The sequence below is a fragment of the Prionailurus viverrinus genome, chromosome E2 (genome assembly GCF_022837055.1).
Source record: "Prionailurus viverrinus isolate Anna chromosome E2, UM_Priviv_1.0, whole genome shotgun sequence".
In the NCBI taxonomy this organism is placed as follows: domain Eukaryota; kingdom Metazoa; phylum Chordata; class Mammalia; order Carnivora; family Felidae; genus Prionailurus; species Prionailurus viverrinus.
The window spans coordinates 33,158,895-33,184,978 of NC_062575.1; the positions used below are offsets into that span (position 1 = coordinate 33,158,895).

A 26,084-nucleotide genomic window follows, 5' to 3' on the forward strand; every position below is an offset into this window, starting at 1 on the left:
GTGGCAGAGAGAGAGAGAGAGAGAGAGAGAGAGAAAGAATCTTAAGCAGGCTCCACACTCAGTGTAGAGCCCAACTTAGGGCTCAATCCCATGAGCCTGGGATCATGACCTGAGCTGAAATCAAGAGTTGGATGCTTAATTGACTGAGACACTCAGGCACTCCCAAGACCTACTTTCTTTCTATATCAATGCCTCCTTAAGCTACAAGGTTGGGCCTGAGACCTCTCCAATATTGTCAGGTAGGGATATAATAGCATGTTCTGCCAGAGACATCACTGATGTTTAGGGCTACACAAGAGAATGGCCTAACTGTTTAGAGGAGGGCAAAGAATCAGAGAAAAGATTGTCAGGGGGTTAGGGGAATCCATTCAATGCAGGTTTATGAAGGTAAATTTCTAGAATTTGTCCAAGCACTTGATTGAACAGGTAGTGTCCCAGGATTTCAAGGCTTATCATAGAGTGATGAATTTCCTTCTATTTGGGGTGGAAAATCACAGGTCAAGATGGTGAGATGTCCCTAGTCTCATGGAAGGATTTGACCATGTCTTAGACTGCCTATAGAAATAGCCACAGGATAGGGTCACGGACCTAGTGAAAACGTCATGCAAAGCTGTAGTCACCCCCGTTAACTACTGGATTCATTCCAACCTATATTCAGCGGCGTAATGGTCCAGTTAATTGTACTGTGTAGACTGCCCTTGAAGAGACCATTACCGTGAGACATTGGCACGACCCCGAGAAGGGTGATCTGTGTTCACTTTTTGAGATTCTGAATGGCAAGTTTTTCTTTAACACAGAGGAAAAGGGAGAAGAAGTGGGGAAGGAGGGTCACAGCAGTGATATGATCAGAATCAGAGCAAAGCAAGATTGTCCCGCTGTGTGATTAGCATTTTTCTTGCAGTGCCAGAAAATGTGAGGGCCATGCTCATATTATTTGATGGAGTTAGTGGGTGCTCTCTGAAATGTGGGTGACATCCGTTTTTTAATTCCTTAACATTATCTGTAACTGACATGTGATTATAATACCGCAATTCTCTTTAATGCAGTCTGTAAAAACACATTGATTTTATAGCTCCCCAAACCGATTACATTAATATCTGTGCATAATTAGTTTACACATTACTAAATTACTGACAGATTAAAAGTGAAATAGTGCAGTTCATACTCAGCCGCATAACTGCCAGAAAGGAAATTAATATGGATTCAAATGGTCCTCGGAGACCTACACTGAAATAGCAGAAATCTATAAAGACTGCTTGCATTAGGAAATTTCTATCAGCAACATGTTTGTGGTTGATGCTTTCCTAAGTCTGCTAATATGAGCTGAGTGGTGCAGGAAATGATATGTGAATGATGCTTTGGCTCTTACCAACTCAAGACCGTGTTTATTAAAAAGCAAGTTCTTAATTGTGGTATTTGATGTCAAGGGAAGGTAGGATGTAAATGAAAACTTTTGCCCTTCCTTGCTTTTCCGAATGACCTAAGTTCTCGTGTTGGGGCTGCTGCATTCTCTGAGGCTACCTTCTCGGAGCAGTAGTGTGTGTTCTGTGGCCTTCTCTCCAGCCCCCACTATACATGCACATGTTGGATTTGTCTCCAGAGCATTGTTTTCGTTCTGTGTCTCCACAATGGCCAACAATGCATGTGTATTATGGGGTGTGGGAGGCAGGGCGGCTGTGTATCAGACCTTACAATAAGCCTGCTTCCTAGCGAACTGGTAGGTAGACCAAAACTTTCTTCTTCTTCTTTTTCTTCTTCTCCTTTTCCTTCTCCTTCTCTTCCTCCTCCTCCTGCTCCTCCTCCTCCTCCTCCTTCTTCTCCTTCCTCTTCTCCTTCCTCTTCTTCTTCTTCTTCTTTCCTCATACTTATTAGATTTTGCCACTTTTGAATGCTACGAATCACTTGCCCGCCTACAAGAGTTCAAAGATGGGTTATTACTCTTCTCTGTCTGGTGAGAAACCACACTGGAACTCATTTCCATAAGGAGGATACTTGAAATCTATTGATTTCTGAAGAATAATTCTGAAGAGGATGCCAGCAATAAATGAGGTTTAAAAACTGTGGCAAATATTAAACGGGTAGATATCAGGCACAAGATCCAACATTTATTGAATATCCACTGGGTTCCAGATTCTCTGGGCTATTTGATCCAGGTTCTGGCCACTGTAACCCTCATAGTAATTCTGTGAGGGGGCTGTCATTATTTCCATTTTATTAGTGACGAAAGTTGCTCAGAGCAGTATTGTAACTTGGCCAGGTTCACACAGTTGATACATAAGGGAGTCGGGTTTTTAATTCCTTGCTATGGGCCTCCAACAGTCAAGCAGGAAATGGGAAAAAAGACACAAAGGGAAAAGGATGATTCTGGACATGCTAGTGACTGAGCCCAGGGAAATAGATCCTCTGTTAGAAGCTCAGGTTTAAAAAAAATCTCTTCCTGAATATCCAAATCATTCTATCATATATTATTATCTTTATCATTGTATTAGTTTTCGTGTGCTGTGTAACAAATTACCCCTAAGCTCAATGACCTCAAAACATTTATTATCTGACAGTTTCCATGAGTCAGGAATCTAGGTGCAGCTTAGTTGGGTTCCTTGGCTCAAAATCTCTCACGAGGCTGCAATGAAGTTATCAGCCGGGGCTGCTGTGGTCGCAAGGCTAGACCAGAGGAGTCCACTTCCAAGATCACTCAGTGGTTGTTGGCAAGATTCAGCTTTTCATGGGCTGTTGGAGTGAGTGCCCTTAGTTCCTTGTCACGTGGGGCCTCTCTATAGGGCAACTCACAACATGGCGGCTTGCTTCAACAGAATGAGCCAGCAAGAAGGCAGGGAGAGAGAGAGAGAAAAAAAAAAGAAAAAGTGAGATAAAAATCAGTTTTTTTGTAACTGAATCTCAGAAGTGACATCTTATCACTTTTGCTGGACTGTTCGTTAGAAGCAAGTCATTAGGCCCAGGCCACACCCAAGGATATAAAATTCCTAGGAGCAGAGATCACTGGGAGTCAGATTAGAAGCTGCCTATCACAACCATGAATTCATTTATTCAATATATAGGTTTCTTTATTTTATTAGTGAATAATTATCAGTAAGCAACGGCTGATAATTATTACTAATCAGGCTGTATGTTTGGAACTAGAGATCTACTGGTAAGCAAACAAGTAATATCATAAAAATTTCAATAACAACAATAACAAATATAGACAGTGCTCAATGTGTGCCAGGAAACACCATGGGCCCTTTGTATCAACTCGCTTCATCCTTATAACAACCCTAGGAAACAAGTACTGTTATTATTTCTCAATTTACATATGAAGGTAACAGAGGCAAGATCATACACTAGCAAGTGGTGACGAAAGAGTTCAATGCCAGGTGGTGTGTGTTCACATCCACTTCTTTGATTAACTGTAAGCTGTATTCGTCTTATTTTAATATTGTCTGGGGGATTTGTGGGAAAATCCTTCGGAGATGCACGGACCTAGAAGCAGGAAGCTTGGTTCTGGGGTTACTACAGATGCCCAGATAGAGAAGATGATGGCTTGGAATGAGATGGTGGCAGAGGGCAGGGAGAAAGATGAATATTGTTGGAATAAATTTCAAATGTGGGACAACAGGGTTTCTGAGGAGTTGGAAGTTGGGTTGTAGGAGAAGATAAAACCAAGCATGGCTGATAGGTGTCTCGCACGAAGAGGAGAACGTATGACGAGACTGGTCTTTGAGAAGAAGCTGGACATTTTTCTCTGTTGCAGCAAAAGGGAAGGAGAAGAGGTGTTATCTTTTACTTCCATCATAGAGCAGATAGGGAAACTGATGCCCCTGTAGGCTAAATCACTTTCCAATAATCACATAATAGAGCCAAAGAGATTGCTTGGACTTCTTACTTTGCGTTTCCTAACCCATGGAACACAGCAGAAGAGGTTCCACTAATGTCCACCCGTAAGTGGTAGTAATGAGTGCAGTTCACCAAATAATTCTAGCTTTCCTCTTACAAGTGACTGGAAGGACTTTACTTGCTTGCATCTTTTGAACTTAGGATGGACATGAGATTTGGCCAATGAAATTCACATGAAAGTAGCAGGTATCACTTCCGGATGGAAAGTTTAAGAGCCAGTGTGTGATTTACCATCCATGCTCCCTTTCTCTGCTACTGTGATCATGGCAGCACATGTTCAAACGGAGAGATATATATGGAGAGAGGGGAAGAGAGGGAGAGAGAGAGAGAGAATGAGAAAGAGAGAGAGAGACTAAGGAATTGGCTCATGATTATAGGCGCTGGCGAGTCTGAAATTTGTAGGGCAGCCCCATAGGCTGGAAATTCTGACAGGAGTCAGTGTTGTAATCTTAACGCTGAAGGAAATATGGAAGCAGAATTCCTCCCTTTTTGGGAGACCTCAGTCTTTTCTCGTAAAGCCTTCAGCTGATAAACCTGCTCACATTAGAGAGGGTATTTTGCTTTGCTCAGAGTCTAGTGATATAAATGTTAGTAACTAAAAAATACCTTGATAGCAACATCTAGTCTGGGGTTTGGCCAAACAACTGAGCACCTTAACCTAGCCAAGTCGACACGTAAAATTAACCATCACAAGGGCTGTTTGTTACTACAGCATTACTCAGTCCCCTGACTGATACTTGCTTCTGTGCCTCATCATCTCCAAATGAGTTTTAGACTCAATAAACACTGCCCTTCTGAGGACTCTACTTTGTAAAGCGTTAATTCAGTTCTTCTTTAAAAAAAGAAGAACCAACTTGCCATTGCTCCTTGTCCAAGGAACCCTGGAAAGATGCTGGAGAGTCACGGGGTACGTGCTAAGCAGGAGCCGGTACACAGATAGATAGACACCAGTCACTTCTGGTTACAAAATCCAAGTACAGTCTAAAAGTGATAAACGAGCATCCCTAACAGCGAGCGAGCAATCGGAGAGCCATCTGCCAAAGAACGCTCGGTCCATAAATGGGTTAACAGGGATCCAGACTCTCGGGAGAGTGCTAATGAAATAGTCACAGAAAGGATGCTCAAAATGATCTCACCTGGCTGTGGTTGCCATGGAAACTCATTTCCCTTATTTATGTTTCTTTTCCCCCTCTTCAAATTACTAATAGTAATAATTTGGCCAGTTATTAAAAAAGACAAGGAATGGGCCCTGTGAACTCAGGCAAGAAATGAAAAGTGAGAGGAGGAGAAAAGAGTGTTAAATAGAAAAATAGATGCATCGCTGAAACAGTGTCAATTAGCTGGTAAGTCATTCCCTCTACTTCGATGTAAATGTTTGGTGGTTTGGGGCTGCAAAGAAAGTGGGGGAAAGGCTTGTAATTCAAGAAGGAAAATCTTTAAAGATGCCTACGCCTTATTTTCTTTAAGACTAAGGCCTCAAAACGAACCCCCCTCTAGAAAGATTCCTACTTCTGTTCATATGGACAAGTCCCACTTCTGCCCCCAAATCGTACATGTATCTTTATCACTAACTACATATCAATACACTGCGATTAATCATGCCTTTCTTGATGTCATCATGCCTGACCTGAACGGTAGAGTCCTGGACACCTAAGCTTTATGTCGTAGGTGTTTGGGGTCATAGAATTTCTTGAGAACTTGAGAGAAAATCAGCCATCTCCTTTGCAAAATACACATGCATATAATCCCACAGAAGTTGGTGATTTCGTGAGGTTTATGGACCTCCTGGAACCCATTCAAGAACTTTATGTAGAGAATCATTGTCTCAGAGGAAGGATACCATGCAGATGTGAGTAGTCGGACCGGTGGGGTTTGGGAATAATTTTCTCTTCTTGTGAATTGCTTTCACCTTGTTCGGAGACTACAGTTCCACTTGATATACAGTGGTTTGTCTTAGATTATGGCTTCAGACTCTTAAGACGTTACAAGGAACGTTAATCAGAGAACTATTGCCAACCTTCTAAAGGACAGTAGATAATGTGGGTTTATGCAGTTGGGCCTTAGATGAGCTGAGCCGGGTGGACAGAACATACAAGAGCTGTGAAGACCAACTCTTTTTGTTTGTATCTGCTGTCCCCAACCTCCCACCTCCTCTGCCACAGTTTATCTTTTCCTTCTGTCGGTAAACTGAGGAGACAAAGATGTTCCATTGAGCTGCATTATTTTTATTTGTTATTATTTTTTAGTATGAAATTTATTGTCAAATTGGTTTCCATACAACACCCAGTGCTCATCCCAAAAGGTGCCCTCCTCAATACCCATCACCCACCCTCCTCTCCCTCCCACCCCCCATCAACACTCAGTTTATTCTCAGTTTTTAAGAGTCTCTTATGGTTTGGCTCCCTCCCTCTTTTTTTTTTCCTTCCCCTCCCCCATGGTCTTCTGTTAAGTTTCTCAGGATCCACATAGGAGTGAAAACATATGGTATCTGTCTTTCTCCGTATGACTTATTTCACTTAGCATTACACTCTCCACTTCCATCTACATTGCTACAAAAGGCCATATTTCATTCTTTCTCATTGCCAAGTAGTATTCCATTGTGTATATAAACCACAATTTCTTTATCCACTCATCAGTTGATGGACATTTAGGCTCTTTCCATAATTTGGCTATTGTTGAAAGTGCTGCTACAAACATTGGGGTAAGTGCCCCTATGCATCAGCACTCCTGTATCCCTTGGATCAATTCCTAGCAGTGCTATTGCTGGGTCATAGGGTGGATCTCTTTTTAATTTTTTGAGGAACCTCCACCCTGTTTTCCAGAGCGACTGCACCAGTTTGCATTCCCACCAATAGTGCAAGAGGGTTCCCGTTTCTCCACCTCCTCTCCAGCATCTATAGTCTCCTGATTTGTTCATTTTGGCCACTCTGACTGGCGTGAGGTGATATCTGAGTGTGGTTTTGATTTGTATTTCCCTGATGAGGAGCGACGTTGAGCATCTTTTCATGTGCCTACTGGCCATCTGGATGTCTTCTTTAAATTTTTTTTTTCAACGTTTATTTATTTTTTGGGGGACAGAGAGAGACAGAGCATGAACGGGGGAGGGGCAGAGAGAGAGGGAGACACAGAATCCGAAACAGGCTCCAGTCTCTGAGCCATCAGCCCAGAGCCCGACGTGGGGCTCGAACTCGCGGACCGCGAGATCGTGACCTGGCTGAAGTCAGACGCTTAACTGACTGCGCCACCCAGGCGCCCCTGGATGTCTTCTTTAAAAAGAAAAAAAAAGGAGCTGCATTATTTTTATACCTCTCTTAGGCCATTGATTGGTAGCATGACATAAGCAACCTGTAACAAAGTTTTATCAAGGAAAGGGGACAGGGATGGGCATTGGTCAAGCCTCTATCTCATGCCAGGCATGTGTAACATTGCATCGCACCCTCATCACAACCTAAGAAGCGATTACATTGTCCCCATTTTATAGATTAAGAAGCAGACTGCTGAGGAGTGAAGCAACTCATCTCAGCTCACCTGATTCATGTGTGCAAGGTGTGGGATTTGAATCAAGGTCTTTCTTGGTCCTGTTTTTGTATGTGGTTACACCACCATTCCTCTAGGAGATGAGGTATCAGAATGGAAGGGAACTTCCAAGGGAGAAAGCAGACTTCCTTCCAGCCCTCCCAGAAAAGATTGCAGATGCCTTTTCAGGACAGAGGGAGAGTGGGCGGAGAATCGCTGCGTTGGAAACCTGTCCCGACAGTGATGATTAGAACACAATCTTTGACATCCAAGGAAGTGCTCACTGACATACGTTATTTAAAATCTAGAAGCCTCAGTTTCCCCAACTATAAAGTGGAGATCGTGATAGTACCTACGGGTAGATTTTTCAAAGGGATTATAGAACGTAATGTGTTCTAGAAAATAATGTGCCTAGCACTATGCCTGGCTCACAGTAAGTATTCAAATCTTGATTATCAGTATTTTTGTTGCATACAGAAGCTTCCACTGCCAAAGTTACTTCATCAGGATGCACCGTAGTCTTGACGTTGAAAAGGTGGCAAAGGTTGATCTTGTTGAGCTCTGCCCTGGGTAGGGCCCGGGGTCTAGTGGCCATGTAGATTAGATTCAAAAGTTTTTTCCCAGCTAACCTGTTATAACATTATCAGTAAGACTTTAGAAGTTAGAGACTTGCCATATTTTCAAGAGCTACACCTTAATTTCTTCAACATGTATTTTAAAAAAAATTTTTTACTACATTTCTTTATTTTTGAGAGACAGCACGCGAGTGGAGGAGGGGCAGAGAGAGAGGGAGACACAGAATCCGAAGCAGGCTCCAGGCTCTGAGCCGTCAGCACAGAGCCCCATAAGGGGCTCAAACCCACAAACTGTGAGATCATGACCTGAGCCGAAGTTTGATGCTTTACTAACTGAGTCACCCAGGCACCCCTAATCTTTATTTATTTTTGAGAGAGAGAGAGACAGAGAGAGACAGAGCATGAGCAGGGGAGGGGCAGAGAGAGAAGGAGACACAGAATCCAAAGCAGGCTCCAGGCTCTGAGCCATCAGCACAGAGCCCGATGCGGGGCTCGAACTCACGAACCGTGAGATCATGACCTGAGCCAAAGTCGGACACTCAACCGACTGAGCCACCCAGGTGCCCCGTCTTCAACATGTATTTTAAAAATAATTTCCCCTCGGGGCGCCTAGGTGGCTCAGTCGGTTAAGCGGCCGGTTTCGGCTCAGGTCACGATCTCACGATCCGTGAGTTCGAGCCCCGCGTCGGGCTCTGTGCTGACAGCTCAGAGCCTGGAGCCCATTTCGGATTCTGTGTCTCCCTCTCTCTCTGCCCCTCCCCTGTTCATGCTCTGTCTCTCTCTGTCTCAAAAATAAATAAACATTAAAAAAAATAATTTCCCCTTACTTTAAAAGTAATATTTGTTGAATTTTTAAATTTCAGCTGACCCTTGAACGATGTGGGGGTGAGGGGTACTGAAACCCCATGCAAAAATCTGCATGTAACTTCTGATTCCCTAAAAACTTAACTGCTAATAGCCTACTGTCGACCAGAAGCCTTATCAATGATATAATGCAGTCAATTAACACATACTTTGTGTGTTACATGTATTATCTACTGTATTCTTAATAAAGTGTGCTAGAGAAAGGAAAATGTGATTAAGAAAATCCTAAGAAAGAGAAACTGCATTTATAGTCCTGCACTGTATTTACTGGAAAAAAACTGTGTGTAAGTGGTCCCGCAAAGTTCAAAGCCATGTTGGGTCAGCCGTAGTTGGCAAAATATACTTTGCGCCAGTATTCATCACTCTCTACATTTTCTTAGATTCAGTCCACACCTCATTTATATCATCTGCTGGACACTATAAGAATTTGAATTTATTATTCCTGACTCTCAGCCTTATCTTTTGGGGAAAAGAGAGAGAGAGAGAGAGAGAGAGAGAGAGAGAAATCAAGCTACTTCATCAGGAATAAGAGACATTCCAGCAAGTTCAAGTATATGGAGACAGAAAAAAAAGTTATTTTATACCTTTCCATCCCTGATTTTCTCCTCTCTCATTTATACTAGAAGAGTATAGAGAAGAGCCACAGTATAAATCCTGCTCCTGGCACTCATAAATTTAAAAGTAAGCGATTATATTTCACTTTACAAAATCTTTACCAAAATAAATTGTGATGGACTGAATAGGTAAAATATTTATAAAGGCATAGAGAAAAGACCAGAAAATTGCCACACACCACACTCTGGTGTTAACTTAGGTCATCCCTAAAAATATGTTACTGGGTATGGAGAAGAAAGTTTCTGCTTGGTGTAGTTCTATATTATCTGAGTTTGTTTCAAAGAACATCAATTTCTTAAGAGTTTGGAAACATTGTAAAAGACTTCCTGTTAATGAGGGCAGAGGAGAAATATCTAGCTCCTGTGTAATCTCTAAAATTAACCAAGAACAACAAATTACAGAATGGGGAAAAAGAATCTCCACTTCTAGGAAACTTCAACTCAGGAGAGGGTCCACAGGTACTTGAAGGAAGAGGAAAAGTAAGGAGGATCTTCTGCAGACCTGGTGGAGAAAAAAGAGAATCCAGGGTTTTCCAGAGTAGGACACACACACACACACACACACACACACACACACAGTAATATTTGTTATGTAATGAAAATGTTGGAAAGAGAAGCAAAAAATAAATTCAAAAATATTCGCCAAACTACCATCTTTAAACAATGGTACCATTTTTATGTTGCTTTTATATTTTACATATTTTTGTTTGCTTTTCTCATTTTGGAGTTTTTTTTTAAAAAATCTTTATTTATTTCGAGAGAGAGAGAGTGAGCACTAACAGGAGAGGGGCAGAAAGTGAGGGAGAGAGATGATTCCAAGCAGGCTCCGTGCTGTCAGCACAGAGCCCAACGCAGGGCTCAGTCTCACAAATGGGGAGATGGTGACCTGAGCCAAAATCAAGAGTTGAACACTTAATCGGTTGAGCCACCCAGGTGCCCACATGTGCCCAGGTAAATTATTTACCATTGCACTTTTTTTTTTGCACTTTATGTGAATTGTCTGTCTTTATCTTTTTCTTATTGAATTGTTACACCTGATTATATATTGAACATATTAACCGTTGACATATTTAAACATGTAATTTTGTTAATATATTTAAACATGCTTGTCCTTTCCTCACAGTCATAATTTTTGATATTTTGGTATGCAGACTTTTTTTGCATTTATGTAATAAACATTATTAGTTTCTGTCATGATTATTGCCTTAGGATTCATGCTTCACAATCCAATATTACATAAATATCTGCCTCCATATTCTTGGAGAACATTGTTTCCTTTGTTTACACTTATAAATGTCACCTAAATGTCATTTAGATTTCATCTAAAATGTATTCTTTCGGTCATTTGAATCAGGGACTCCTATTCCTTCACTCTCCCCAAAGGAATAGCCAATTGTCACAACACCAAAACTATTGAATAATATAGCACATTTTCTTATTTAAGTGTTACTTTGATCAAACACTAAATTTCCTATATTTACTTGGGAATGTTTCTAGGAGGTTTTTTTTTTGCTTGTTTCAATAACCCTATATCAGCATCCAGTGGTATTTTAACTTTATCATATATTCTAATTGGTGGCAGGAGAAAATCTCCTTTATGACTCTTCTTTTCAAACATTCTCGGTTATTCTTACACATCTATTTCTCCTCATAAATTTTTGGGTTCTTTAATGAAGTAAAGAAGAGGGGGGATTTCATTGACATTCGTTTATAGTCTAACGTGGGGGGAGAATTTGCAATTATTAGTATAATTAAGTCATCTTTCTATATTTATTTGGGGGGGGGGAAGCCATTTTTTTCCTTCCAGATCACGTATGTTGAATGTCTTCTTATTTTTTTTTTAATTTTTTTTCAACATTTATTTATTTTTGGGACAGAGAGAGACAGAGCATGAACGGGGGAGGGGCAGAGAGAGAGGGAGACACAGAATCGGAAACAGGCTCCAGGCTCTGAGCCATCAGCCCAGAGCCTGACGTGGGGCTCGAACTCACGGACCGCGAGATCGTGACCTGGCTGAAGTCGGACGCTTAACCGACTGCGCCACCCAGGCGCCCCTGAATGTCTTCTTTAAATGCAGAGAAAGAAGTAGCTTTCTGGCGAATACTTTTTATTTATTTACTTACTTATTGATTTACATATTTGGTGAATACTTTTTAATCGCAGAACGACCGTGAATGTAAAATAGCACCAGTTCTGGATTCTTCCTTCCTTTTTGTTTTTCAAGCTTTCATGTAGCCAAGTCATGCAGAAGAACTGACAGATACCCACTAGAAAGATTCGGGAAAGAAAATGAAGTTTCATTTCGGAAAGAAAAACTTTAACTACTAAAAAGACGTGGAAAGAGATGCGATTGTAGCCAACCGCTACCTGGACAATACTTTGTTCTTAGGATGTGGCTGTCTGGTCCTCTTTCGTCCTTCTTGCCAGGCTCCGAAGAGCAAATGTTTGATAGTGAGGAGTCTTTTTTTCTTTTGACTTGAAAAGACGTACATCAATGATTTTACCATTGCTTTGAAAACTAATCTTCTAAGGCTAGAGGAGAACTCGTTCAAAAAAAAAAAACCTAAATTGCATTAATTAAATTATATATATATATAAATTAATATAAATTAATATATATAAATATATATATAATAAAATAATTAAATTAATTTTTTTCTTTTTTAGCTTTTATTATTTCTGCAGTTACTTAAGAATGGTGAGAAAGTTTTACAGTCTTGCAGAAAAGAGACGTAGCATTTCTTCCACAAACTATCGAAAGTAGTTAATCTATTTAACTTGTTACATGATCCTTTCATAATTGTCTGGATGTGCGTGGAGAGGAGTGGGCAAGGCACTTTGGGTTGGCAAACGGAGGAGAAAACCTTTCAAGACATACATAAAAATGTGGCACATGGAATATTGTCATATCCTATGGCCCAAATCTATTGTTAAAACTCACAAATAGCCTCAAGTAATACTTGATTGGAAATACAAATACTGAGGTTACAACCTTCAGATTTAAAGTCCCTTTTTCATAGTTATTTTAGAGTAGATCAGTTTAAGGTGCCAAATCCCTCAACCAGGGAGTTAGTCTCTGATTTAGCATTAAATCAAAGGCTTAAAGTTCTTGAAATGAATTTTATTTGTCTTGCATAAGGAAACTAAGAAACGCACAGAAAGTGGCAGTCTTGATCCTACCACAATAATGAAATTCCAGTACATTTTTTACACATGAACAGCACGAGGACCCAACAACCAAGATGGCCCCTTGGCTTTCCTCTGAAATTCCCAGTCGTACAAGGGCTCTTCCTGCTCATGCTGTTTCTCTGGTTGAGGGCGGAGGCCTGAATATGTGAAATCGCCAAGTGATTTCTTTTTTCCAGTCTAAAGCTGATATCTACACAGTATTGATACAATCATCTTTTGTTTCCTTCAAAAATGGCTCCTGTAAAAGCAATGGAGGGATGATGTTTAAAACATTTTGGCAGCCATAGTGACGCGTTTGCAGCCCAGGTAGCAAACCGTGCAGATGTTAGCATGTTGGATTTGGGGGAAATGTAACCATATCGGAAATAAACAATTTCTGCATGCATTCTGTGTCCTTTTATATATATATATATATATATATATATATATATATATGTGTGTGTATATATATATATATATACATACATATATATATATACACACACATATATATACACACATATATATACACATATATATACATGAGACAAAAGGAACCCTTTGTAATTTTTCTCCGGTGTTTATACGTATCACTGGTCCCGAAAGTGGCTTAGCTATGCCAATGGCAAACACCATCACTGAATTTGTTTTAGACATTCTCTGTTTATAGAAATACAGCATTCGTTTGTTGTACCTGGTGACTATTAACTGCTCTAATTGTGCTGTAGACCCGTTCACAAGTTTGTTGAAGTTACACATTATAATTTTAAAGGAGTTAATTGAATACTAATCCAATGCACAGCACAAAAAATTATTTGAACCATGCCAAGGAAAGCCGAAAATCCCACAAGCTGCCTTGGTCCTCGTAAATCCCTACCCCTGTGAAACTTGAGAAAATGAATATTCAATATTTTGTCCATTTGAGTCTCTTGACATTCTATTGATTCACTTTATTTTCCCAACAATTTTCTGACAGGTTTCCCAATGTGGATTCTGTAAACTCTTTGATATTCATCTTGTGATTGCCTTTGAAAATGAGCGCCAACTTTGGGCTGGGGCTCAGAACTCAGGAGCCCCAAGCCCTTCACACCCTGGGAGCCAGCATATGGTAGAATTGTGCTGAATTACCATGTGATCTTCAGATCCGGGACAAAGTCAAACATCAGGAGGGGAGGGAGGTTTGACAGCGTGTGAAACCTAAGTTATCTTTGTGAACCAGTTACGGCTCCCGGGGATCTTGGGGGTGAAGAGAAGTGGGGAGTGACTGGACCTTAAAATTGTGTTCGTAGGGGAAAAGCAGAGGGAAACAAATCCCTTAGAGGTGAAAAAGAACAAAGAAAACAAATAGGCAAGGCAGTCAAGAAGCGCCCATCCCAACAACTTTTCTCATTGGAATAGCCCAGGGGCTGTGGTGGGAATGGCAGTGACTCATAGAGAAAGGGGGTGTAGGAACAGGTGAGTCTCTCCCCAGGGCGCGATTGAAGAGGCAGTTGATGTCACCATTCTAGAGAGTGCCATCAGACACAGGTAGAGACACAAGCTCCTTTTTCCCATTCTAATGTTATCCTTTATTAGAAGAGGGATCTCACCCTTGTTAAAACTAAATTTTGACCTGCATCTGTCAGAGGAAGGAATTCACACGCAGATCCTTTATGGACCTCCTCCTGGTCAGCTGTGTTACTTTCTCCATCACACTCAGTGTGAGCACCCTGTAGTAGCTTAAATTCCATGATTCACTCATTTTGATATCCCTTAGTGCCCAGCTCCACACAATGCACGGAGTGCATTCTCAATGATGTTTGTAGAGTTAAGTGAGTGAATGAACATGTACATGGTCTATAATATAGAAGATGTGAGTTTTGCCTACCACCCAAGCAGACGCCCTCCTCTTCAGATTAGGAGCAGCTACATTATCTGCCAAACCTTAGAGACCAGTTTGACTATGTGCACGTGTGTGCGTGTGCGTGCGTGTCTATGTGTGTGTATATGTATATATGCATGTGTGTATATGAATATATATATGTATATATGTTTCAAACACTCTTTGACATTGTTCTTAAACTCAAGATGTTTTAAAAATTTTTTTTAACATTTATTTATTTTTGAGAGACAGAGAGCAGGGGAGGGGCAGAGAGAGAGGGAGACACGGAATCCAAAGCAGGCTCCATCCAGGCTCCAAGCTGTCGCACAGAGCCCAACGCGGGGCTCGAACTCACAAACCGTGAGATCATGACCTGAGCCAAAGTCGGATGCCTAACCGACTGAGCCACCCAGGCCCCCCCAAACTCAAGATGTTTTTAAATGACGTCTTTGGATTTTTACCTTGAAGGTGGAGATGCTTCTCTCCTAATGCTTTTGGCAGCCGAGACCTTGACTTCTCCCCACTGAGGTTCCTGGTTAAATTAACTAGCCTGTTCAATCAAAAAAAAAAATTATTAAGTTGGCTGTTTTGACTGTTTGAGTATTGACTTGGGCAAACTGGCTGGGTGTTTAAACAAAACTCCAATGGCTTTTCTCTCTGCTGATTGTACCTAAAGCAGCACACGACAGGTTTAGAGTCTGGGGCGGTGATGTTCGCGCAGGTTTAGTTTTCTTTACTTTTCTTGGAAAAAACTTAAGTCACCAAAGGTGACAGAATTTTGAGGTTCATGCAAAATATTTTTGATTTATTTTCACGAGGTGGGGGTGGTGTTTCACAAAATAAAAATGAAAAATTCAGTGGCAGTTACTGCTTTCGGCTTTGTGCAACAGCTTTCAGTTTACGCATACTCCTTCTTGGACACAGTCAGCCCTCAGTTAATATTTGTGAGTTAGTACCTCCCCTCTCTTCCCCTCCCCTAAGACCAAGAGTAAGTTTCAAGATGGACCATGGCCTCTTAATTCACCAGCAACTCCTTGCACAGAATAGCTTGGTCAGTCAGGTATTGTTATCCGTAGGGACAGCCGCTGACACTTATTCAGATTTCAAATTAACAGGGATCCACACACTACGATCTGAGGGTCCTATCTGGCCCATTACCTGTTCTTGTCAATAAAGTTTTATCGGGACACAGCCACATTCATTCCTTTACATATGGCCTATGGCTGTTTCCACGCCACAGGAGAGGAGTTCAGCAGTTGTGACAGAGACCTTACAGCCCACAAAGCCTAAAATCGTTTCTGTCTGGCCTTTTCCCGAAACAAGTTTCCCCAGCTCCTGGTTTATGAGGTGCTATGCACTGTGCAGTCACGTCATGGGTCATCCCTTTCGGTTTTGCACAACCGTCGGAAGTGACGCGAGCTGCGGTGAGCCCCATTTTGCAGATGAGGACACTGCGGCACCCAGAGGCCCAGAAAGGGAGTGACGGAGCAAGAAGCAGAACCCAGCTGGGTGGGACTCAAAAGGCTGTGCCTTTTGCCTCTGCCCTGCCGGCCTTCCATCCGGTGAGGGAACGGATCCCCTTGTCCTGGCCGCAGGGAGCATTCGGTCAATAGATGGAAAAGGATGCCAGGGCGTGCCTCGCCTTCTCCAACTCATCCCGAGCAGTGCCTCCAGTTCCTTGGTGGGAGAGGCATGGCTGGGAGTGATGGAAAGCACTGCGGCTGGATGGGCCGGGCGGAGAGAAGGGGCCTGTGTCCCTCCCAGGCCCGCAGCTGACAAGCCTGGCATCTGGAAGACGGTGTGCAGAATCCCCGGCCCACAGCTATCAATCTCCCGAGTGGGCGTCCGTGGAGATTAATTTTGTGTCAGAGCGTGAGCTCTCTCAGGCAACACGGGAGCCCAGCGAGGCATGTTAACTGTCACCCGATAGCTCCACAAACACAAGGGAAGGTGCTGGTGGTGGCATCCCAGGACCCTCTCTGCCGGACCTCAGTCTCCTGCGGAGAGGCCATTTGTTCCTCCCACTCCGGATGGAAAACTTCACCTCCTTCCAAAACTGCCCCCCCCCCCCGGCCCCAGGCAACGGAGGCTCCAAGGAGGAGGTGCCGATGGGGGGAGCTTCACCTAAAGCCAGACAGAGAGGGGGCAAGGAGGTTCACGGACAAAGAGCTGTAAGGCGAGCAGGCTTCCTTCATGTAAAATTGTTCTAAAAACCCCTCTGCTAATGACGTGGTGATTTTCACAGTAGTAAATGGGCCGACTTGAAAAATCCGTGGGAGGTCACTAATTTCCCTCTGCCTGTCACTGTGTTGATGGTGGTTCCGATGCACCTTAATTACAGTACCTACAGGTGGAATATTATACAGTGTTTACATTCAGCAGAATAGATTTACTGAGGGAAATAAAACCGCCGGCTTCCTTCCGGTTGTACTTTTATCAGGCAGAAAGGGGGCTGGCGGGCCTCTGGGTTAATGCCGCGGGTTTGGAGCTGAGACCCCACCTCACGGCACCCAACGGTACTGGGGTATCTCCGGCCTCAGCTGGAGAGCTGTGCTGAATGAAGGAGTCAAAGGAAAGTTCCAGAACTTGGATTCAGGATTTTCAGATCAGAGGGGAAAGCGTGTGTGTGTGTGTGTGTGTGTGTGTGTGCGCACGCGCGCACGTGTGTAGAGAAAGAGATCGTGCAATTATTTAAAGAACCAACTTTCCACTGCCTATCACCATAGGGAACAGGATGAACCCAGGTGAACCTAAGGGTACCCCTTGCCCCACCACGTCTTACTGTTTTTTCATGTTTATTTATTTTTGAAAGAGAGGGAGAGCTAGCGGGGGAGGGGCAAAGAGACGGGGAGAGAGGATCCAAAGCGGGCACAGTGCTGACAGCAGAGAGCCTGACGTGGGGCTTGAACGCAACTTCAAGATGGTGACCTGAGCCAAAGTCTGATGCTTAACCGACTGAGCCCCCCCGGGGGCGCCCCACCAGATCGTATTTTTATGCACAAGGAAGTGGAGGACAGAACCTCTGCCTGGAGGTGAAGAAGGTATACACAGCCATCTAGTTGGGGGTTGGGAGGACGTTGCTCTCTTGTTGGTTGTTCCATTTTATCTTTCGCATTTTACATGAGGCTTTACTGGAAATTTGACTAGAAGGGAAGCCGGCATCCTCCACTGACCCGGAGGGGTTGGTGGCTGAAGTCTCCAGCCCGTCACTTTGTCTCCGTCTTTCACGTTCCTCATCCACAAAATGAGCTTAATAGTAGCAACCACCTTGGAGCACCTTAGCTCAGTCGATGGAGCACCCGACTTCTGATTTCCGCTCAAGTCCTGATCCCAGGGTCCTGGGATCGAGCCCCATATTGGGCTCTGCACTGGATTCTCTCTCTCCCTCTCTCTGCCCCTCCTCTGCTTGCATGTTCACTCCCTCTCTCTCTCTCTCTCTCTTTCTCAAAGAAGTAAGTAAACTTAAAAACAAAATACCAGGAGTACCTGCCTCACCCAGTTGCTGTAGGAGTTTACTGAGGTAATATGCATAGAGTGCTCATAACAGTATCCAGTATGTAGTAGGTGATCAATTAAAGCCGTCTATTACTATCAGAAGTCATTGCAAACATGGACTTTTTAGAGTCGATGGAACTTCGTTTCTAGTCCTGTCTCTACTAAGGAATGGCAGTGATGTTATCTGAATTAACAAACCTCTCTCAGCCTTAGCCTTTACTCATCCATAGCATGGGGATAAGAGTACCTTTTGATGAGGGTTGCAGGCAAAATACCCAAATTTCTTGCTCATCACAACCACTAGCAACAAATCTGGGTGTTGTCTAATCTTTAGGAAGGGGCATAGTCCTAACGGCCTGGTCAAGTTTTCAAAGTCACTGATTTCTTCTCAAAGGGGCTTAATTCTTTAGTCATTACACAGTTAACATTATTCCCAGCAGGTCATGCCTGGGTTCTTGGCTAAACCTAGACTCGCCTAATGGAGTCCCAGGAGCACATTCTCCATCTGAAAAAAAAAGAAGTTCGCAAAACCATGGCACGTACTTGAGAACGAAAGCCCCGGGGATGTTCCAAGATGACGCCGAGCCACAGGGAAACATTTCAGTGGAAATAATCCATGTAGCATTTCCGAGCTTGGTCCCTGAGTTGGCCCCGTTCAAGAAATGGACAAAGTACTTGAGGGTTTTATGGTTTCAAAAGAATTTACCCATCCGTCTTGGGGAGTCACAGCCCTGTCACTACTCCTCCTCCGTGCAGGAGCAGACCCAGCAGGCAGAGAAGGCTCAAGGCCACAGGTTGACGGCAGCTCGAGGCCCTCCAGCATCTCGGCTCTGGGTCCCCCCCTCAGCCTTGCTGCATGGCCTCTCTGCAGGAGCAATTATAAGGTTAAAAAAAAAAAGTCCAAAGAGGAAGGAAGGAAGAGAGGGAGGGAAAGAAAACCTCACTCTTCTGTCCCCACCCGGCCTCATCTACTCTGATGTTACATTCGTTAGAGAACTGGGAGCTCCAAGCGTGAAATGAGAGTTCCCAGACAGACGAGGATTTTTGCCATCTTCGGCCAGATCACTTCTTCACGTTGTACTTCAGGCTTTCCTCGCCAACCGTAATGCGTATGCGCGGTGCTCACGGGGCTCCATCGTTAGGCTGGGCATTTGGATCTAATTGTAAAAGGTCCGCATCCTTCAAACGGTGACTTCTCGCTTCTGTGGCCCAGTTAGAGCCCCCCTGGGGGCCGTTGCTCAGGTGGGGATTGGGCTTGGCTGGGAGGACGCGGTGTGGACACAGTCCCTGTCTCACCTAGGGCCCTCTTTGAGTTTGCAATTATATTGTTTCATTTCAGGGCTTGCAGCTAAAGCTGACCTTTCTTTGCATTACAACTAGTTTCATTAACACCTCTTCCTTGCCTTCCTCAGTGTGAGCTTTTATAATTTGGTTCGGGGAGCCAGATGGCTTGGGCAGGGGGGCGCGCACAGTCAGTCGCCAGCACTGTTCCGGGCACCGGGCACTTCCAAAAGACTTGCAGACGACTCCGGCTTCTACTTGCCAACTGGGACTTAAAAAGCAGCATCAACAGAGTCGGTGCCTCAGTGATTTTTAGAAATCTAGTGTTTTAGAACCACAGTGGATCTTAGGCATTATGACGAATTGAACCCTTAGTTCAAAAGTAAGGAAAGGGAGGCTGAGAGGTGACCCGGCGCATGGCTGGGCTGACGTCTTCACAACCCAGCCCCCAAATAAAGCCCTTCCCGTGGTGCCCTGAGGTTTTCCATGATACACGATAACTGTTTTGCCATGAAAACTAATTTAAGTGTACAATAACAATTAGAACGTTGGAAGATGATCTGTTTAGCCTTTTAATCCAGATAAACAGTACTCTGTCTACACTACTGGCTTTAGAACTATTGTTTGGTTTTTAAATTTTTAAAAATTATTTATTAATTTTGAGAGAGAGAGAGAGAGAGAGACAGAGTTTGAGTGGAGGAGGGGGAGGGAGAGAGAGACACACAGAATCTGAAGTAGGTTCCAGGCTCTGAGCTGTCAACACAGAGCCCCACGCGGGGCTCGAACTCACGGACCGTGCGATCATGGCCTGAGCCGAAGTCAGATACTTAACCAACCGAGCCACCCAGGCGCCCCTAGAACTATTGTTTTAAGGCCAGGGGAGAGGGATATGGTTGACTTTTAAACAATGTGGGGTTAGGGGCACCAACCCCCTCCACGGTCGAAAATCTGCGTATAATTTTTAACCCCCCCCCCAACTTAACTACTAATAGCCTACTTTTAACTGGAAACTTTACTGATGATATAGGCAGCTGATTAACACATATTTTGTAGTTACATCTATCATAGACTGTGTCCCTGAAGTAAACTAGTGAAAAGGAAATGTTATTAAGAGAATCATAAGGAAAAGAAAATACACTTACAGTCCTATACTGCGAAAAATCCTCATACAAGTGGACTTGTGCATTCCAAGCCCCTGTTGTTCAAGGGTCAACTGTTGTCACATTGCTGTTTGCTCGTAAGGGGGTGCTTTCGTGTTTGAAATCGGTGGAGCAAAGTCCTCGAAGCCATCATGAACAACGGTCTAGAAAAAGAAAAGTGCTAGACTCTCCAGCAAGGAAGGTTTGCTATGTAAAGATTCACTTAGGCAGGAAACTTCACAAATTATAAACTAGTGGCATTTCCAAATGAGTGGCATTTTACTTTACGGTCCTTTGAAGCATGCACCGTCACCGTGAAATGATTATATAAAGGACTGATTTTATTACACGAGCTCACTTGGTATCTATGCCCCCAGTCGGCTATCCTGGGGGAAGAAAAGGTAGTGTGGTTGATTAAGAGGACCTAAACTGAATTTCTAGACCTGATTTCTGGCTCTGGTTCTGCCTCTAACCAGCTCTGTAACCGGGCATATTACTTTGTGTCTTTTGATCTCAGTTTACTGTCTTTACGTGCACTAACGGGTCTCCAGTAGCTGGCCAGATTTGGTAAAAACAAAACCAAAAATCACAGGCATCTAGATAAATTTCAATGTCAGATGAACCATGGATATTTCTCAGTAGAAGCATGTCCCCAGAGCTATTTGGGATATTTCATATACTGTTCTTAAACTATTCATTGTTTTTCTGAAATTCAAATTTAGCTGGGTGTTTTTGTATTTTATCTGGCAGCCCTGGTCTCTAAAATCTTCTAGATCTTAAATTTGAATTCTGTAATGAACGTATCTGACTTTTTGTTTCTAAAAGAGAGTGTGAGTGTGTCTGAGGGAGGAAGGCCGGAAGAGAGAGAGACAGAGAGACAGAGACAGAGAGAGAATTCCCCGAAAATACCAGATTTCCAGTCCACAAAAGGATAGTTCGCAGCATCTAGACGAACAATGTTTTACAAAACTCTCAATTTTGAGGGGCAGCTCCCTGGGAAAACAGCAGGCTTTCCTAATGGCCCTGAGACCTGGATGTCTTGAAGGCCCAGGTAGCTCTGTCCCCTTAGACTGTCTCATTCACAGGCAGTTCTGTGCCGGATGTTGGGTGAAGGCAGATCGGTTCTAGTCCTTTCGGTTCACAGAGGCAGTCACACTTAATCCTCACTCCATGCCACCGTGCCACTATGCACGGAGAACCAGAGAAGCCACTCCGCGGGGGCCTAAACAAAACATCCTGCAGTGGAAGCCAGGAATGGTTCTGGGCCTCCTCTTTCTCCCCAGGTGGTGGAGATGGCCGTACTGGGTCTACCTTCTGTGGATATGGGGAAAAGGGTGCAGGGACACGGGTGCAGAGCAAAGTGGAGGAAGGGGAGGGAGATGCTGGCAGCCAGTGTTAAGGGATGGAAATGGGAGTAAACAAAAGGCCTGCTAGCTGGAGGTGGGATGAAAAGATCAGATTTCCAACACAGCCTTAAAAAATAATGGCAGATAACGCTTTATCCTGTATTACAGTGAGGTCCCTCCCTTAAGAATAATGACCACCTCTTCGGTCCATTTAGTCTGGGTCTTTTGCAATTTATCAGAGATGAGTTTCCTGGAGTCTGCGATCCCATTCAAGGCAGTGTGGAAACATGCAGAAGTGTGTTGATTACATTTCCACAGTCCTGGCACTCTGCCCTTGAGAGGAGCCGTCCCTCCGCTGATTTCTGGAATGGATGGGCAAACAGAGCCCCAGTGTCTCCAAAAGCACTTCTGCGTCCCCCACCCACGCACCCACACATCTACACACACACAGCCACACAGCGTCCCTGAACTGAGAGACCTCACCTCCGTGAAGTAGGGCGCAGAGCCAGAGCCCGGGTGTGAACACGATATGGTTAGGAGACAACGTTTTATAGACAGAAAGAAAGGAGGAAACACAACTCTTTGCTTTGGATGCAAATAAACTCAGCTTCACCTTTAACGCTCAAAACCTGCGCCCCTTGGCAAGACTTCTGGAGCCCCGTTCCAAAAGTATTAATCTTCCTCCGCTTACATGTGAAATAGGTCTTTGGGAACGGTTCCTCCAGCACTGCTCTTTCTCTCCAGTACAATATCCCTCACTCTTCCCTTTTTAGTACGGTCAGAACTCCCCAGCAGCCGGAAGCCCCAGGGGACGGAGGTCGGGGAAACCTACCTGGGTAGATTTCAGAGCCACCCCCGAACGTGGACGGCGGTCTGGGCGGCCGGGCCGGCCGGCAGATGGCGCTGTGCCGCACGTTATGGACCCTCGTGTGCTGGCCGCGCCGGAGCCTGGAGCCAGACTGCTCAAAAGTTTCTAGTGCCATTCCTGGACCGAAACAAATGTTTGTGGAATTAAGTAGTGATTTCCTTTAGTCTGCGCGACTCTTACTGGCTGTGTTTTCAGGCTCTAGATGTTAACATATGCCCTATATTGCTTTTTCGGGTGAAATCCGGGGTTTCCCAGCACGTTGAAACCCATCCTAACTGCTGAGGTCACCTAGCAAAAGTCTGCATTTTCTGATAAAATAACCCATAAAACCTCCATGTTAAGAGCTAGAATGGTTTGGAAGACAAAGAAATGCTGACAAATGTAAGTAACCAGAGCGCCTAAGATTTTTCTTTCTAAATAAACGAGAGAGGGAGGGGGTTTCCTTTCTTTACCAGACTCAAAAATAAAGCACCAAAATGCACAAAGCAGCTCAGGGCTTGGGTGCAAAAAGAGTCGCCGGCTATGGGGGGGGGGGGGGGGGGAGAGGGTGGAAGGGAGAGGGTTACACGGTATCATTGATGAAGACACGGGAGTGCAGCAATCAGGACTGTTTAATTGTGGGCAAAATTTAGGCGATCAGCCAGAGCCCCAAGGCTGTTGGTCTTGAAGGCACAGCCAGAGGCCTTGGGTTTTCAGGACGAAGTTAACAGCACTGGATCGGGGTGGAATGAATTGCTGGTGCGTTTGCCCCACCATGCCAAGTGGCCCCATTAGTTAGGGCTCAGTATGTATTCAACGTTGCCATAAAATCCATCTTCTTAGAGTAAACAAGGCAAGCCTGTGTGCATCTCCAACAAGACATACGAAGCTTTGTTTGGGATAATGGATTTGACATGAGTAAAAGCAGTGGGGATTAGATGGACCCAGCACGGATAAATATGACTAATTGTCATCTCCCTGCATCAGAATAAACACGGCCAGCAGACTAGGAAGAGGCTCCTAGGCTCCTAGGTGGAAGCTAGGAAGGGATGATGGAGTAAGGGGGTGTAGGGGCAAGGGGGGAGGGGCTAGGTGCTACAATTGATTGGCAGCTGACTGATAAAGCAGGGATGAAGTGGGACGTTGAGGAGGTTTTGCCTCACATGTGGATGTGAACCCAGCTGTTTTTTAGAATTCCCGAGCATTTTAGTCCTCAAAGCGGACCTTGTGTTACAGCCTTGCGGAGGGCACAGTGTCCAGCTGTCTGTCGTGTGCACAGGAGCTTTGGGCTTCTCTTTCTTAATGCTGATTAAACTTTTGAAACGGGCAGAACATCCCAGTGATCTCTTACACAAAAGAGCGGGTTTTCAAATCTTCTTTCGGACTTTTTAAAAGTTTTCGGCAAGTGGCCCAATTATTATTTTCTCTTCATATCCTTAGAGATAATGTTTAACATTCTTTACCCATTTTCCTGTTTTATTTTGTTTGTAAATCAAGAAGTACGGCTATGTGGATTTATTTTTCTTAGATAATGAATAAATATATCTAGCACTGAAATACATCCCTTTAAAGTAAGAACTGTTCTCAGACTTTGAAACTTAATCATTCAAAACAGTAATTATATTTAAGGTGATCAAATAATATGACGAGGTAGTTTCATTTACTGACATATGGTTTTTAACATTTGATGCTGTTTTTTTCACCTGTTTTCATTTGGAAAGCTGAAGTTCAAAGACATTTTTCTAACCAAATGTCATTTATTATGTCAACGTATGCTGTTTATACCATGAATACGGTTAATGTAGTGGAATGGAACTGTAATTCTGTGACTAACAGAAACATAAGGCTTACCAAATATTACAAATACTGCAGATTCTATCCATATTATCCAGAAGCTGATTTTGGATCCGATTTAGAGCTGCGTTTCAAACAGAGCCACATTACATTTAAAATTAGTCAAGGATTACAGTTTGCTATGAAGAATGTCTCCACCTCCAATGTGAGCGAGTGTCATCAAAGTGAAAGGGAAAAAAAAGAAAAGACAAGACAAGATGTGATTGTTTTGACACGAGTGAGGGAAGCTTAGTGTCACTTCATTTTTAACCTCATTTCAAATTATCTTTTAACCACCCTGATATTTCTGCATGGAGATAATCACATCCCATCAGCCTTCTCCAAACCCGGCGGCTCCCTGCCCAGAGGTAATGCTTCTTGTTAAATCATATTGCTAAACAAATGGTTACAGCTCTATGCAGCAGACGGATGGAAATCAGCTTTGCTGGACGGCCTTTCTTTCTTTCTTTCCTTTTTTTTTTTCTTTCCATCACTCAATATTATTTTCTTTCCTTGGGTAATTTTAATCTTACCCAAGGTATGTGAATGTTTTTCCCAGAAAGGCTAGACGTGAATTTAAAAGAAAAATGCGAAAGCAAATCTGCCCTATAGGTGATGAAGATAGAGACCTGTTGCAATGCTCCTGAGAAAATAAACACTTGGGTTCACAGGCACATGGAATAGAAGAAAATCCTTCTCGAGGAAAGCAATGAAATGTAGGACTTCCAGGGAGGAAAAAGTGACCCTGGTTTTAAACATACACAATCAATGATTCCTAACATGGTTCAAGAACTCACATATCACTGAGGCTTAACAAACACATCAAGGAAGCCGGGCTTATTTATTTTGGTAGGCTTGCATCTGCAGATATAAAAGCCAACAGCCCCTGCTTCACATTTGAAAAACTAGCGTGTAAATGACTGGCTGCCTTATCTCTACACAATTTGCCTTAACTTCACTTCCTCTCACTTTGTCATTTAATTTGTACGGTTTCCAAATCAGAGTGACTATCATCTATTAGTCCCCCTGGTGACAGAGGGCAGGGCGTTGTTGTATCTGAGTTAATAAAGCAGAAATACAAGCCTAATTACTGGGGAGATAAACCATGCTAGCAGGGGTTACCTTCCTCAAGGTCTGCTGCTATCTGCACCCAGACATTTTGGAATGAGACCGTGGGCACCAAGAACAGACAGAGACCAAGCAGCAGGTCGGAGTGTATTTGTTTTCATAGAGCCATACTGATAAATTTCAGCAGCCGCTCTCGTTAGGGGACAGTGTGGTAAATTACACATCTATAGGGGGAAGCAAGTGTGTATTCATTAATCAAATGAGATAATGGGGGGCAAAGGTGCTTCATAACTGCAAGAGACAAAACAAATAGAGAGTGGCATTTTTGTTCCAAGAGCATGTATGTATATTTAAATATAGTCTGCATAAGCATGCATTAAATAGCTCCATGGTGTGTGTGTGTGTGTGTGTGTGTGTGTGAGGGAGGGAAGGGGGGGAGAAGGAAAGAGGTGGGGGGGGGAATTCTGAGAATGCCTAACAACAACAGTCACATCACAGAAAGAATCCCTCTATGGAAAACTTAACATGTACACATATTATAGATATAGTATAATGTACAGAATCATACCGCAGACAGCATGATGAC

The 26,084-nt window shown here is 43.5% G+C and overlaps 2 long non-coding RNA genes across 4 annotated transcripts in view; one reads left to right on the forward strand and one right to left on the reverse strand.

Moving 5' to 3' along the window:
- Window positions 1-26,084, forward strand: part of LOC125153127 (uncharacterized) — a 558,449-nt gene that overhangs the window by 434,260 nt on the left and 98,105 nt on the right. The window lies entirely within an intron of this gene.
- LOC125153129 (uncharacterized) lies at window positions 12,595-22,634 on the reverse strand. Its single transcript, XR_007147420.1, has 3 exons — window positions 22,583-22,634; window positions 14,951-15,039; window positions 12,595-12,887 (listed from the first exon to the last, which is right to left on the reverse strand). It is a non-coding gene; the product is annotated as an uncharacterized LOC125153129 (long non-coding RNA).